The sequence below is a fragment of the Lactuca sativa genome, chromosome 5, assembly GCF_002870075.4.
Source record: "Lactuca sativa cultivar Salinas chromosome 5, Lsat_Salinas_v11, whole genome shotgun sequence".
Classification (NCBI taxonomy): domain Eukaryota; kingdom Viridiplantae; phylum Streptophyta; class Magnoliopsida; order Asterales; family Asteraceae; genus Lactuca; species Lactuca sativa.
The window spans coordinates 339,944,637-339,960,833 of NC_056627.2; the positions used below are offsets into that span (position 1 = coordinate 339,944,637).

At 33.7% G+C, this 16,197-nt stretch overlaps 1 pseudogene; it reads right to left on the minus strand.

The window, feature by feature from the left end:
* Positions 1-11,485: 11,485 nt before the first annotated feature.
* LOC128126143 (uncharacterized) lies at positions 11,486-15,337 on the minus strand (annotated as a pseudogene).
* Between the last annotated feature and the right edge of the window lie 860 nt (positions 15,338-16,197).

The window sequence follows — 16,197 nt, forward strand, 5'->3', positions numbered from 1 at the left end:
AATTGAAACTTGGGTGATGAAAAACTTTCTTCATTTGGTAAATTCAGACACTACCACAAATGAAAGAATCAAATCCACTTTCCAATATTGTTATTACTGGAAACATATAAGCAACAATTTTCCACCGATGCCATTGTAAGGATATTTTTAAAATAAATAAAATTAAAACCTTTTTTTCTTTTATTTTAAAACTTTGCGGAAAAACTTATCCTTACAATCCACATGAAAACCTTATTGTTATCTATTCACAAGCAATATATTATAACTCTTAAGCAACAGCTCAAAATTCTGATTACCGAACCATGCGATCGAAACCCATCTTCGCAATCAGAATCAGCATATACTTACTTTAAGCTTCCTATATTTTCTTTGATTCTTAAAAGACATCAGCATGTGACCCATTCACATTATGTAATAAGAATCTCCAAATAGGAACTTAACAGAGTTATACAGTGTATTTTACCCGAAGTAGAGTCAAACCTCTTGACTTGATCAACCTTATGACCTTTCAGGTAAATAGGGCAGCTCCGCAACCAATGCCCCTCTCTTTGGCAATATAAACATATTGAGACCCTTTGATAATGGCACATGAGACTATTTCAGACTTAGCCTTTCTCTTTACCATTTGGTCAACCGAGTTGACTATGGCCGATCCCTTTCCATTGGGAAGAGAAATGCTTTTCTAGATATCCAATGCTACCATTGCCAATGTCCATTTAAGGTTTGGGAAGTTGATCTTCTAACAAAATTTGCTTTACTAGTGTTCCAAATCATTGCTGATTCCACAGCACAAAACAAATAGATAAGATCATTAAGGCTCGTGTCATAGTCTGTCTCATAGTAGTCCCAAAGTGACCCGCTATGTTACTAAGAAAGTGATTGAACATCCAACTTTCACGAGACTTTGACACCCAACTCTCCCGTCTTGTCAATATGTGACTACATCTCCAAGATGTGACCACACCAAGACCTTAACTTGCCAATAGGGCTTGAGTGACTTTAAACTTTTCAAGAACTTGTGGGTGAGGGAGAATAATTGGAGGAGATAAAGGAAGTGAAGCATGATGTTGAGGAACATCATCTTCAAGAGATTTGGGAAGATCATAAATGTCTAAACCAGACATGTTTTGGGAGATATTCAAGATAGTTGATTTAAAGTCCTTAATATGACACCCAATATGAAATATTAAGGCTAGGACCCAACAAACTATTTTATAACTTAGAAGAGGGATGCCGTAATCCAAGCTATAAAATATTTGAAGGTAGGCGAATGACGATTCACCAATTTCCACCATGAAAAACGAAATAATTTATTAGGTTTTAATTGGATTTGAAATTCCTAGATCTTTTGAGATTCATTGAACTTTTCAATGGCATGTTTCAATCTCGAGTGTGCCCTCTCAAATTTTGTGACTGGGATGCCGAGGATCACAAAACAAGGTGTGAATAACCATACCAATTCACTTGGTATCCTTAATATTATCACCTAATCAATGTGCCGGTTAACCACACACGCTCCATTGATCTATGACAAACATTAAGTCACCCTTCGTGGTCCTTACTAGTCCAAGTTAGTGTGCCGGTTAACCACACACGCTCCACCAACGACTTGGTAAGGTACAAAGTGTGAATTCCATGGGTTAGCACCAAATTCACATTTTTCCTAAAGTAACTAAGATTGGGAATTATTAAGATTTTAGTTACTTTAGTATTTATCATTAATACTTTTAATGAAGGGAGAATTTAAAGTCATTGTCCTACCCGTTCGGCTAACGACCCTCCACCAGTCAAGCAAGCGGTGGGTGAGAGTAGACACCCATTAAGTCGCCATTTTATAGGCAACAACCTTATACCCACCTTATAGACCGGCTTCGTGAATGAGGCCTACTAACGGTAAAACGACTTGTTCTTATACATATATGTAATAATTAACCATTAATGTTATAAATAGTATAAGTGTTGAATTTTAACTTTTTTTAAAATTCTAAGGGCTAACTTGGAATTAAAGTATTCATAAGTGAAAACTTTTCAAATTCCAAAACTTGAGGGCAAGTTTTGAAACTATTCAAAACTAATTAATTCCATAACTTATGTGTGTTTAAAGTAGTTTTGATCCAAAAAACTCTTCAAGTTCCATAACTTATGGAAGACTTTAAACTAATAAAAGAATTAATCTTTTCTTTATTTTTATAACTTATGGAATTAATTAAGGTTACACTTTATTTATTTATTTATTTATTAATGAAGTGACTCTTGAATTTCCATAACTTGAGGACAAGTTATGGAGTCATAAAAAAAAATTCAATGACACAAGACTCTTCATTTTGTAACCATTACCAACTTTTATGAGTTTTATGAGTCTTTAAAGTGACTCTTCATGTAACTTGAGGACAAGTTACACAAACACATTTTGTACTCAACTCTTAGATTAAAATGGATTGAAAACAACTATTTCAATTAACTTTTCTATTAATCTAAGCAACTCATAAGAACAAGATAATTCATATCAAACTTCTTCATGTAATTAGTCTAAACCTTAAACTAATACAAAACATGAATCTATTGACAATTATCTTTGAAAATGGATTAGCATGAACATTACCACATTAAAAACAAGTTTATAAGTTCAAAAACAACGTAGGGTAATGTTCCTAGTCCATTTCTAGCCAAAAACCTCGAAAATATGCTGTCTGGGGTCCAACTCGTCGAGTGCATGAACATAACTCGGCGAGTTGGATGAATTTTGCCTTGGACTCGTCGAGTCCCTTCATGGACTCGGCGAGTCTGCTGGGCAGACAGCATCACAACTCGATTTTTCAGCTCCATTTGCAAGTATAACAAGAAAACATGCCTAGGCTCTGATACCACTGTTGGGTTTTGAGCATTCTAACACTCCTAAGTGTACATGCAACCCTAAATACCTTGGATCTATGTATTCTCTATTATACATGCAAATAAGAATATCCAAGGTATCATCCTAATCTATCATACAAAACATGAATATAACAAGATAGAATACATACCTCTTTGATGTAGAAAGTCTTCATGAAGCTTGAGTGCCTAGCCCCAATAGTGTGGAAGCCTCAAATGGAATCACAATCATCAAAACACTTAGAATAACTTGAGAGAGTTCTACACTTCATGAAATCGGCTAGCCCTCTTCTTCACTTTCTAATGTGATTCTAGTGGCCAATTTTTGTCAAGAATAAGATCTTTATATAGTGTTACAATTAGGGTAAATCCTTAATTGTCATGGCTTTCCATTTCCTTGGATCCATGGGTTCAAATACACCATGGAGCATCCATGGATCATCCGATGGGTTTTAGCCCAACTTGATTATCCATGGAGCATTAGCCCACTATATAAGTATGGATGATTTACACAACCAACCCATATATTTAATTAGTCTTCTTTTGATCACTTAATTAATCCTAGATTAACTCTTGATCAATACTAATTAAATAATCTTATTATTCTTATTATTAATATACTAGAACTTATAATATATTAATAATCATAAGTGTCTTATTTCTCTCATTATAGTCTATCCAAGTGCATGATGGTATGCAACCCAAATGGACCATGCCGGGTCGGGTCAAGTCTTACCAATTATAGTTATGGACTTAGACATTAATCCAACAGTACGATCACGCCTTTGCCTTGCCACGGTCTCCTAAAGAACCTAAAAAACATTAAACCACAACTGTAAGCCCGAAAGCTTAGTGAGATATCCCCAAAATACCAACCACATATACCATACACGCATAACATTCCATATCATATCCGATCACAGAACAATCATGCACTTTGGGTCTACTATGTGACTGGTCCGCCGCACCGGCCAACAGTCCACCTAGTCCACCCTCCGAGTCTAGCCATATACATCGAGTCTGCAGTGTGATTGGTCCGCCCGCTCCGGGCCTTCAATCCACCTGGTCCACTCTCTGAGTCTACAGTATGACTGGTCCGCCCTCACCGGGCCTTCAGTCGGCCTGGTCCACTCTCCGAGTCTCGGCACGTCTGGTCCGCCCTCTTGGGGCCTACAGCATATCCGGACCGCTCTCTGGGCCTTTGGGACAACCGGTCCGCCCTGGGTATCTTGGCCTAAAGCATAAAGCTGGACCCGCCTCAACCCAACCCCAGTCCAACAACCATGTGCACATAAACATACAATCATATAACAATTCACAGTCAACAAGCCGATATAGCAGATCACATAACATATCATCATCCTAACCAGGATACCGACCTAACTGGTCACTAGCATAGCATCATCCTACATAACAGGATACCGACCTTAACTAGGTCTCTAACACATACCATCCTAGCTACCAGAATGTAAACATATCAAAGCAATAACATAACAACAAATACCTGGATCTCAATCTGATAAAGGGCCGGCCTTGGTGCCTTAGACCCTGTTGATATAGTGAGGATAACTCACCTCGCCACTGCCGAAACTCTGAACTGAAGAAGCAGATTCTCGAACCACCGACTCATCGAAAATCCCAAACTAGCCAACATAGCACAAATAATAATTAGGCTAAGCACAATACCCTTCCAAGGATAAATTGACCAATTTACCCTTAACTCATTCCGGCCCAACACTGGATAAGCTCTCAAGCCCACTAATGGACCAAAGACCAAAAGTCCGAAACAAAGCCCAATATTGGCCCAATTTACTAAATTGGGCCCACCTCACCAAATGGGCCTAGACCCATGGTCCATAACAACTAATGGGTCCACAATACTCTATCCATAATGTCCAGTCACGACCCAAAAACCAGCAGCCCAATAACAGCCCAATCCCTAAGGCCCAAAATGAAAAATCCAACAGAGGGAGTATGCTAGGTGTACACGCTGATTCGCAACTGGGGATCGGGGCACTGACCCGCTACGCGGGGCGTAACCTCGCTGCTCATTAAGTCCACATAACTTCTTAATGGCTTAAGCTCTTAAGCCCAAACTTCATATCCTTAGGCCAAATATGCCTAGGATTCATAAAGTCTCAAACTTTATCACTTGGGACGTCCATAAAGCTCTTAATCCAAGGTATTAATCCATTAAGACCTACATATCTCACACATGGAACAACCACAGCCCTTGGGACCTTATTTTTCTCACTCAAGACCTCTCCAAAGGTCTGAAAGGACAGATAATCTCGACCAACTCAAAACATGCATCAAGACGAGGACTTTTGGGACAAGAATAATGCCAAAACTTCACAACATATAGATCTATGCAATATAAATGACAAGCAAGAAGCTTTATACCTCAAATAGGCTCCAAAGGATGATATCTTTCCAGATCTATAAGCTCCAGCCACTCAACTCCTTCTTTGACAACTTCCTCTTTCTTCTTCTAGTCTCTCCTTTGCCAAAATAAGTTTTCCAAGGCCAAACACACCCAACAATGGAGGTGGAACGTCTATCTAGGGTTTCTGAGGTTAAGAGAGAGCTTATGGAGGCTAGGGTATGCACCAACATGTTCCATATATAGTGGCTGACCCTAATTTTAGGGTTTTAGAACTCTGAGAGTACGTTGGGCGTACTCAACCTTGCACCCGCGTCACTTACTCCATTACGTTGGGCGTAATCCCAGCTTACGCTGGGCGTACTCGGCGTGTCCCCAAATTTCATATTTGGCCCTCCTTTTCCACTTTTCCCACAAAAGGACCAAAATACCCTTCCTCTTAAATCCCGGGGACTCACAATAAAGTACTCTTAGGAACGGGGCGTTACAGCCTCCATTATTGCCATGGCCATGTCTGCCTTTGCCACCATTCCGTCCTCGACCACCACCCCTATCGTCCTTGATGATTGGCGTTTAAAACGTGGTGAGATGATGAAGAATCCGTATGAGAGGCTTGGGGTATATGATTTTGTTGATTTTGAAGTGTTTGTTCTTCAATGGAGAGCATAGATCGCATCTCTAGGAGTGTAGGGAACGAATTTCTGTGACGAATTGTAGTGGCGATGTGATCGAATTTTGATGACAAGCCGTTAAGAGCGAATGTGACGAAAGTGCGTTCGGGAACTTTGGAACCGATGTTGGTTAAGAGATCGGAGATGGTTTTGATGCGTGTGTAGTATTCCATAATAGTGGAGTCACATATAACAATTTTTTGAAGTTGATTCTCGAGTTCTATTGCGTTTGCTTCTTTGTTGTCACGAAAAAAGGTCTTCAATGGCTTTCCACAATTGACCGGCTGTCGCATCAGGTATCAATATGGTTTGGATGAGAGGTTGAGAGAGAGTGCCAAATAGCCATTGTTTCACGATTGAATCAGCAGTACACCAATCTTGATCGGTTGGGTTATGATTGGTGCCATCGAGGTGACCGAAAAACTTTATATGCAATACAATGATTCTTGAAGAACTCACGCCATGCATCGTAGTTTAGTCTGTCAAAATCAATGATCAAAGGAACATATGACTTGATGTTGGTGATTCCATACATCTTATCAAGGTGAGAAGCCATAGAATTGACTTAAGAGGAGAAGAACAGTAAACATAGCAGAAAAAAAAAGGCGGCTAGGGTTGATTTAATGCTCTGATACCATGTTAACGAGAGTTTTTTCCCTGTCAATACAAAATGCATTCCACCAATATATAATACAACATATGGAAAGATCTATGATTGTGGGCAAAATATAGAAGGGCCACACAAATACCAAAAATACAAAGATATATTACAAAGCACAAATAAATATACAACTAACAGTTACGTGTATATGTTACATTATAAAGATAAAGTATTGGAGAATATTAAAATATACAAAGCCGATGTGGAATTGAAATTGGGAAATCTAGTTAAATGTATTACTTGATGTTTATTTTTTCAAAGCTAGAATTTGTGTAGTTTGTGGACCACATATGTAACCCTCTACAACAGAAGAGGTGGACCAGATGTTAACAAAGGTTATAATACTTCAATTGGACATAAGAAAAGATCTCATTTGGTTCATATATGTGGATTAAACATAATCTCCCCAAAATCATTCCACAATTCAAATTGGAAGACAAATAGGGATAATAAACCAAAATTGCACAAAGTCACAATGTGTGAATGGTAAATGTAACTAACAATACTAAGCATCGCTTTTACAACTTAAAACACAAGGAATTGATAAGTCATGAAGTTTTTCCACTCATCCATTGAGCTTAAATCTTCATATGAACTATAATGAAGCCCAACTTCTCACAAAAACTTAACAATACCAAATTCAAGCATTAAACACGAAGTGACCTAGATTTTTGGAAAAAATAAAACATCATATAATAATGAAAACACTTTGTAACATCTTTTGATTCACTAAGATTATATATACGATTCCTAAATTTGAAAATACTAAATCATCACCATGCATGTTGAATTTAAACTAACCATCAAACAAATCTCACCATAAGGCACAAACATATGAATAGATAATTGATTTGAAGTTAAATACATTCACTAGGCATAAAATTAAGCTCGAATCTAGATAAGGAACACTATATTCAAATTTCACTATCTAGGGTTTGGAAAACCCACCAAAACAACCTCAATCATTCAAATCTCATAACTATTAGCTATTTGGAGTTTGGAGATGGATCATGGGGTAAAATTACAACATAGATTTCATGAAAACACCAATGATGGAGGAGGAAATCGAAACTGAAGGTCCTTGTAACCATTAACACAAATTTGAAGAATAAATATGAAGAAGACTACCTTTGGATGGTTTGTGAAAGAATTTGACAAAGGCTTCAAGCATGGACTTCAACATCAATACAACATGAATTGATTATGGAAAATTAGACATGAAGAAGAGAGTATGGATGTATCATGACAATGAAAAAATAGGGAAGAAGAGGCTTCAAATGGACACAACTATGACCACTTATATAACTGTAGTCCCTTTTTGCAATGGTTATTTCAAAAGATCTCCATACCAAATAAGAAGCTTCCAATAAATCACACATGGTCCCCTCCATCATAATATTTACAAACTTGGTCCAAGACACTTAACTAATCAACTCCCAAGTCAAACCTAAGTTTCACCTACTCGACACAAATGGTCTTTCCAACAAAATAAGTCGCTAAACTCTAAAATTATATTATTTTAATATGCTTAAATATGGTACACTTACTCAAAAATTAGGGTTTTAGCACCCCTCGTACGCCTAACATACAAGGTCGAGGCTCACGATCCTTCCTTTTGGATACACTAAGCGTACACCAATGTACGCTCAACGTATTTCCCTTCACACTAGTACGCCCTGCGTACTCCATATGTACGCCTCACGTACTAGGGTTTTCCCTTAAACCCTAAAATACTCTGAAGGACATAACTTTTTTGTTATAAATCCAATTTCGACAATCCTTATATCCATGAAAAGGCAACGAGAAGCTTTACACTTTAATACTTGCCATAAAATTCCCTGAACAAAACCCAATTACCATAAAAGCTCGATGCCATTTTACCAAAACTCCCTTGGTTCCAAAAACAAATCTGAACGCCCGAATCATCTACATTACATCACCACACCCAAATGGTTAACGATGCGGGACAGGGCGTTACATCATAACTCAACACAACTCCTACCTTACATCCGATACTTGTAACAAAAGAACGTGTAAACTTTAAACCTCCGCTCCAAGAGGTCATTCCACATATAACTACCATATGGTAAGGATACTTATTCATGTTGTTCTCTTTTCACTCAAAAAGCCGAGGGCATTCCCTATCTAACTACAATTATTCTAAAACACTTACATCATACTTTCTATAGACATAACTTTACTTATTTTAGGGTTTTCTAATCTCGTGGGTAAATATCCACCAAATTTTCGTTTGTCACATAAAGCTTGATTCACAGGAAGCTAGATGTATACATCAAGTCACTGTGAGTACTATGTGTTAGAAGTGTTACGTGTGCCATAACACTGCATACGTACCATACACCACCAAGTATTGACTTCACCACCTGGTTTTACGATTATAAGTGTTGCATTGGGTTCCACAATTATCGTGATCGTGAAGTGTAGTCGTGCTTCAAAAAGTTGGGACTTGGCTTTTATACAATGAATAATGGATTCAAACACCTGCTTGATAATGGTGTCACGATTTTCTACTAGATTATTTATTCAAACTTATTTGTATATTATATTCATGTGTGCAAATGGGTTGAAGGGTTCCATTCTTTTAACACATGAATTCTTGAATATTTGGAATGTATAGCATACTAATATGAAAATTCAACTGATTCACAATTTTCAGTTATGCATAAGTTTGGTTTGTTCAATTATTATCCGTGTATAATCAAGGTTTCAATAAAATGAGGAAAAATTGTAGGTGATTTTAGTGTTAAAAAGTCTTTGGTATAATAGCAATTACAAGATCACTAATGAAACTAAAATCTTGATTTTATACAAGTTTGGAGGTGCGGATTGGACATTTATATAATATGAGTTTATTTTCGATATGTCCATAATGATGGAAATAATGAGTATTAAAACTCATCATTATATACTTATAAAGGAAACATTTTTCCTTTCACCACATTCATTTGAAACTCTCATTCATTTTTCCTTTTACCACATTAATTTGAAACTCTCATGAGTACTTTTCAATTTCTTTCTAATAATGATTATAAGTTAGTTAATAAGGTTAAATAAATATAGAACCTAAAGTGTAAATATATATATATATATATATATATATATATATATATATATATAAACTAAATTTCAACATTAAAAGAATATATTTTCTTCTACTTATAAACTTATGTTTTTAACTTTTAACATATTATACTTAATTTATTAGGTCTAAAATCCTTAAATTGTTAATTTAAATATAACCTTACATGATCAACTTAAATATAAATTTTAGTTCAACTTAAACAACCTAAAGAATATTTTATAAATAGTTAAATGTGATAAATTGTAGTGTCTTTCTAATAATAATTATTAGTTGGTTAATAAGGTTATATAAGTATCAAACCTAAAGTGTAATAATAAATAAACTAAATTTCAATATTAAAATAATATATTTACTTCTAATTATAAAGCTATGTCTTTAACTTTTAATATATTATACTTAATTTATTAGATTTAATATGTTGTTGTATGCAAACCATTATCAATTTAAAGTTACAACTTTTGAACAGTTTTGACAAAATATTAAAATTTTAATTTAAATACAGTATAACATTATAGGATCAACTTCAATATAAATTTTAGTTCCACTTAAATAACCCAATGAATATTTTGTGAATAGTTAAAAATGATAAATTATAGTGCTAAATGCAAAAACTAAATTATAATATCAATTTAACTAAAATATTTCTTAAATAGATTTTTATAATCGTTAAAAGTTTGAAATAAGTAGCTTTAAAATAACTTCCAATAACAATAGTTAAAAAAAAACTTTATATAAATGATTATATTGTTACCTTTAAAAAAATTGTTTGATGTTTTAAATAATTACAATGATAGAAATTAAAACGTTAAACAAATAAATTAAAAAAAATTAATTAATAATAACAACAACTATAAATAACATTAAACTGCATATCATATTTAATTTTATTCATGAGCAACCTACGGGTAGAGGTCATTCAAAAGATTGAGATTATACAGTTTTAATAGATGTATATATTATCATATAATTCAAAATAATCAATATATTATATCAATTTAGTATATAAATTATTATATATCAAATTTAAAACAACATTATTGTTATATTTAAAATATTATATATATTTGTAAAGATTTCAGCTATATAGACGTTTCTGCACAACGCACGGGCATTCGTCTAGTTGATAATAAGAGGGTGTTTGTGATTAGTTTTGAAATAACTTTTTCGTTTTTATTTTTTCAAAAAGTCAAAAAAATACGAAAAGATATTTGGAAAATACAAAAGTTATTTTCAAAATAACTTTTTATAATGAAGAAAAACATGAGTTTTTAAAAGTCAAAAAATAATCTCAAACACCCCCTAAATATTTAAATGTATTAATAATAAGCTATTGTAACATTTAAAACCATCATGGAAATAATGAGTATTCAAACTCATTGATGATTATTATACTGATAACAAATGATATGTTACTTATTGATATCTCAAAAGAATTCAAACTTTTATAAATTGTCTAGTACGTGATTTCATATTAGTGTCTTTTGATATTAATTGTCTTTGAAGACTATCCTCATAACCGGAGGTTCATTATACACAATCACAAAGTCGAAAGAAAATGTTACACTCGATCTTCTATTAACCCATAAAACATTTTTAATCCCAAAAATGATACCCGAACAAGAAATACCCAAATAGGTTCAATTTGCTCAACATGATCCTTCAAAACCAATGTGATGCACGTACGATTGGCATTATGTACCTTTTAAAATTGATCAGTCAAGTAATTGATTGAGGTTTTGATTTCTATGTAATTTGTTTTTTAAAAAAACATAGTAATTATGAAGCTAACTCATTATATGAAACAAGTGATTTCATTACTTAAATCTTGATCAACATCAACATACAAACTAATTATATGATTCTAACACAAAAACTACAATTCTAACAAAGTAATCTACTCGGCCTTCTTATCTTTCTTAGGAGATTTGGTAGCCTTAGATGGGGATTTAGGCTCCTTGGCAGCAGTCTTCTTTGGTAATAAAACAGGATTAATATTTGGAAGAACACCGCCATGAGCAATCGTAACTCCACCCAATAATTTCCCAAGCTCGTCATCGTTTCTAATGGCCAAAAGAAGATGCCTGGGAATGATTCGTGTCTTCTTGTTATCCCTCGCAGCATTTCCAGCTAATTCCAACAACTACAAACAACAAAAATCAAGTAGATTAGAAGATGTTCCATGAATTATCAAAATCCAGATCAAACCAGAAAAAAAAAACTTCATAATCCGCCATGGCATCGATTTAAGAAATCCTTAAAATAAACTACAACTTGAATAGCTGATAATCAGATCCGTATTCAACTTCTATCGATACGAAAGGAGATTGTAAGAGAAAACTTACTTCGGCAGCAAGGTATTCAAGAACAGCAGCGAGGTAAATCGGAGCACCGCTTCCAACACGCCGAGCATAACGTCCTAACTTTAGAAAACGCCCAATCCTACCAACCGGAAACTGAAGTCCGGCCTTCACAGAACGGGAAACCGCCTTCTTCCTTGGGCGGGAAAATAATCTTCAGGGGCTTTTAAAAGTGTACAAATGGCTTAGATTTATTATTTTATTAGAAAAGAGAAATGATACTCAAAAAATTATATAATATTGTTTTGCATTGGGTTTTTTATATGTGATTTTTATTAACAGTGTGTTGTAAGGATTTTGTTCGGTTTTTGATCATCTTATTCTAGATAATATTTTCTACTTGATATTAAACTTACATAAAACTCTTTATATATTTTTTTTCGGTAGGATAAATCTAATCTACTACTAAATTACTTATAATTTCACATATGTCCGTTGAATCCCAGTCCTCAAGAAGGGATTGTTAATATATTCTTTAGATATTAAAGTTTACATAAATTTCTTTATGTAACTTAAAAACCCCACAAATGTACAATGACTTTTCGAATGTAATCATAACCATTATAATAATAAAAAATCGTAATTTAACAAATAAGCAAGTGTTAATAAACAATATTGATAAATGTATTCTTGAGATGTTTATGTTATATCTGTGGCTCTAACGACTTCATCGTCTTTGGATGCACTAACACCAAAATATTAAAATTTACCGTGAACATAAAGTAGAAGTAATTTCACACGCATAAGCCAGGACTGATAAATTTTTGATAGACATTTAATCACATACATTAATTTCACCTGGAAAAATAATAATTTAGAACAATTAATCACATACATTAACGAGTCAAATTCCATAATTCAGTAAATGACATAAAAATTATAAACAAAGTAGAAAGTTGGCGGCTAACAAAAGTCATAATTTCTTTTTTCATAGTCAAATTAAAACTCAAGCCTAAAATTGTTTTTTTGCATCATCCTTTTCCCATAAACAAATTATAAAACTTCATTTGTGTTTTCGTTTAAGGGACAAATATTACTAATACCATAGTTACATAATACGCCGATCCAAGAAAATAACAACACGATGGTTTAAATTAAATAAAAAATTAAGTGCATTGCCTATACAGATAAAAAAAAGTATTTTGTTGTTTATTGGAAAATGGATATACACAATGCAATAAAACATGGGTAAATGTTAAAGAAATCAATGAAAACTGTAAATACAAACACATTTTTATGAATTCTCCAGGTTTTAGGATTATTTGATCTTATTTATCCCGATAATCAATTTCTAGTAGCAACATATACTTGCATACATTATCAACGATTATAATATGTAACCCTAAATGAGAAAAAATGATTTAAGAAAATATAATACAAAAGTACAATGGTATAATAAGGACAATATATAAAATACATTGCTATTGCTTCCATTTATCACTTCTGAAAAAGCAATTAAACTCACTTGTGGATATGCTTATATTTCAAATACAAAGGGCAAAATTAGGAAGATATGCTTTCTTAGCATAAAGTTTTAAAAGAACATTTAAAAGAATTTATTATATATTTTTTCCTTTCTCTTTCTCTATTTATGTCCCAAATCGAAGATTAAAATCTTACATGATTAACAAACTTTATTGTAAAGATAAACTTGAATAATAAAGATGGGTTTGAAGTTTCATTTTTTTCTTTCTGTCATGAACCTTCAGGTTTATTATTTTTTTTTCTCTCTTTGATTCATATAATAGTCATTTGTCTTAGTCATTTATCTTTGTAAATTCATGTCCTTTTCCTTCATTAGCTTACTACAAACAGAAGTTACTTGAATCCTGATGCAATAACAAATTTAGTTTAATTAAACAAAAATTCTTTCTCTATGGCTACATAAATGGAATAAATACAATATTGGATCGGCTACCATACGTAAACCAGAGAATGAGTAAGATATATCATTTTTTTCCAACAATGACAATAATCATAACCTATAGGCTTTTAGCACCCACTTCATGAATTGAAAACTGACTGCTATATGCCGGTAAAAGTTGTTCCAATCAACGGTAACCCGTACTCTAAAAAAAAAAAGAATAAACAACCTAATTCTTAGATTAAAGAAAATGAAAAAAAATATATAAAGTGATTCACTCGAAGTGATTATACCGATTTTGTATCCAGTATAATTGAGCGCTCGAGATCATGAAAAAAAAAGAATCAATTGAAAGAAACAAAACTATGGCGGACAATGTGGGTTCTGAAAAAGTATAATTGTGAAATCATATGAGAAATCAAAACCAAACATCGTGAAATCGTGAAATCACAGCATAGAAGTCAAATAAAAATTAAAATCTTACCGATAATAACCGATGATGGAGCGAAGGTGAAGGATTAATAGTTTTTTGATGTCTTTAGGGGTTTGTTTCATAGCTTCCTTCACTGTATCTGTGCCAAAATCATTGTTGTTGTATAAAAAAAATTCAATATAGGTATAGCAGAAATGTTGACCTCCATGTATATACGAAGTCGACTAAAGCCCTAATTTATCAGATTCAAATTTGGATAAGATTTAGTTGCTGATTTAAGTCAATATCCTTGATTTCATGAGATTGTGATATCCCAAATTAAGAGGATTTTAAGAGGACAATGATACCAATTTACCAAGTTAAGTGACTCGATTTAATGCATCATAAGAGCAGTTGCAGTTTAAATGAGTAGGAGGGTAAAATTGGTACTTCACTTTATAAGAATGGAGATGGAGAAGATGTCACGTGGCATAAAAATGTTTCTTTTATTAAGGATGGAGATTTTGGAAAATGAAATTGTGTCATGCGTTTAGTTGAAAAATATTAAGATTCAATTATATTCTATTGATTATATATATATATATATATATATATATATATATATATATATATATATATATATATATATATATATATATTAAATTTGTCTACGAACAGTAAAGTTCCTAGAGGTTGACAAAATTGATCCTTGTTCTCTATCTGCCTTTTCACATTTGGCCACAAAAATTTCTGTTTTTCATATTTTTTTAAACACTTTTCCACATTATTTTCGTTTGTATTCAATCGGTTGCTCCCTCCACCGCCTTTCCCATCCAATCATATGTTGCACTGCCATGGACATCCCTCGATTAAATCGCAATCAAATATCGACGACCGTTCACCGATTCCCCTATTCCACTGGTACTAGATATTACCGTCTCAATATCAATTCACTCTCTTGAATTATGACATCAACCACTGAAGGTCTGATCGTCTCCTGACGTTCTTCCTCCATCGAACCGACGCAACTCTACTCCAACACATCCACCTTCTTTCCCCAATATAGGTGACTTCCTAGGATGAATATGCTTCGGTAGACGCTTTTTGTCTGTCGGCTTTTGATTTGGCGAGGTCAACGAATTTGTGAAGAGAAACCGACGAGTACTTTTGGAGCAGGGTGGGTTGATTTCCCGTTGATTTCTAGGGTACGTAGTTCTAAATTATTGGTTCTTACTTTATCTATTTCTTACGTTTCTTCTTTCTTCTTCTATTATGTTCTTCGTTTGCTAAAAGCAAGTGAATCCCTCTATTAAATACATTCTCATTCTAAAGCTCCGTTTCTTCAATATCAGTCGAGAAACCTTCTCTCTTTTCTTTTTGGCTATGCTGCTTCACCTCCGATTAGACAAAATCCATATAACCTCCTTCTATAGGCCAATATCTATCGGTCGTCGGTTCCTCCACCTTTATCGATCATCTGTTCTTCCACGACAATCTAAATCTGAAGGTTTTCCTGCTTGCTCCACCACCGATCAAGGAATTATAGCTATCGATGGCTGAAGTCCACATGTTTGGCTTGGAGAAGATAAGATATTTGTGAGTTCACGTATTCTTATCAAGGTTTTTAGATATTTCCCTATTTCTATTTTTTGGTTTGATCTTCAATTTAACTTTTTTTTTAAGAGAGTCTTCCCATCAATAGCCCCCACCCCATGTCAAATTCATCTTTGAACTCAAAAGCATTACTTTCGAATTTTGTTTTCAGTTATACAGATGGAAGCCATAGGGGAGGTTATGTAACGACATGAAAATTTAAAACAATTTTTCATTTTTCAAACATAACATATCTCATATAAACAATTTTCGAGTTTTAGG